At 35.0% G+C, this 1,250-nt stretch overlaps 1 protein-coding gene across 1 annotated transcript in view; it reads left to right on the top strand.

Annotated features, from left to right (window-relative positions):
• Window positions 1–1,250, top strand: part of LOC110448285 — a 28,734-nt gene that overhangs the window by 15,747 nt on the left and 11,737 nt on the right. The window lies entirely within an intron of this gene.

Below are 1,250 nucleotides of genomic sequence, written 5' to 3'. Positions count from 1 at the left end.
TGTATCGATGCCAAAGACTGTAACTTTGTATCAATGCCAAAGACTGTAACTTTGTATCAATGTCAAAGACTGTAACTCTGTATCGATGTCATATACTGTAACTTTGTATCAATGCCAAAGACCTTAACTCTGTATCAATGCCATAGACTGTAACTTTGTATCGATGCCAATGACTGTAACTTTGTATCAATGCCAAAGATCTCTGTATCAACGCCATAGACTGTAACTCTGTATCGATACCAAATACTGTAACTTTGTATAAATGCCAAAGACTGTAACTTTGTATAGATGTCAAAGACTGTAACTTTGTATCAATGCCAAAGACTGTAACTTTGTATAGATGTCAAAGACTGTAACTTTGTATCAATGCCAAATATCTCTGTATCGATGCCAAAGACTGTAACATTGTATCAATGCCAAATACTATTACTTTGTATAGATGCCAAAACCTGTAATTTTGTAGCAATGCCAAAGACTGTAGCTTTGTATCGATGCCAAATACTGTAACTTTGTATCAATGTCAAAGATCTTTGTATCGATACCAAAGACTATAACTTTGTATCAATGCCAACGATCTCCGTATCAATGCCAAAGACTGTAACTCTGTATCGATACCAAATACTGTAACTTTGTATAAATGCCAAAGACTGTAACTTTGTATCAATGCCAAAGACTGTAACTTTGTATCAATGCCAAAGATCTCCGTATCAATGCCAAAGACTAACTCTGTATCAATGCCAAAGATCTCCGTATCATTTCCAAAGACTGTAACTCTGTATCGATACCAAATACTGTAACTTTGTATCAATGCCAAAGACTGTAACTTTGAATCAATGCCAAAGACTAACTTTGTATCAATGCCAAAGACTGTAACTTTGTATCAATGCAAAAGACTGTTACTTTGTATCAATGCCAAAGACTGTAACTTTGTATCATTTCCAAAGACTGTAACTTTGTATCGATGCCAAAGACTGTAACTTTGTATCAATGCCCAAGACTGTAACTTTGTATTGATGCCAAAGACTGTAACTTTGTATCAATGCCAAAGATCTTTGTATCAATGCCAAAGACTGTATCTTTGTATCAATGCCAAATATCTCTGTATCGATGCCGAAGACTGTAACTTTGTATCAATGCCAAAGATCTCTGTATCGATGCCAAAGAATGTAACTTTGTATAAATGCCAAAGACTGTAACTTTGTATCAATGCCAAAGACTGTAACTTTGTATCAATGCCAAAGTCTGTAACT

Source organism: Mizuhopecten yessoensis, unplaced genomic scaffold (assembly GCF_002113885.1).
Source record: "Mizuhopecten yessoensis strain PY_sf001 unplaced genomic scaffold, ASM211388v2 scaffold3977, whole genome shotgun sequence".
Classification (NCBI taxonomy): domain Eukaryota; kingdom Metazoa; phylum Mollusca; class Bivalvia; order Pectinida; family Pectinidae; genus Mizuhopecten; species Mizuhopecten yessoensis.
Note: the sequence above shows the minus strand (reverse complement) of the source record. Positions and strands in the feature narration are given on the sequence as shown.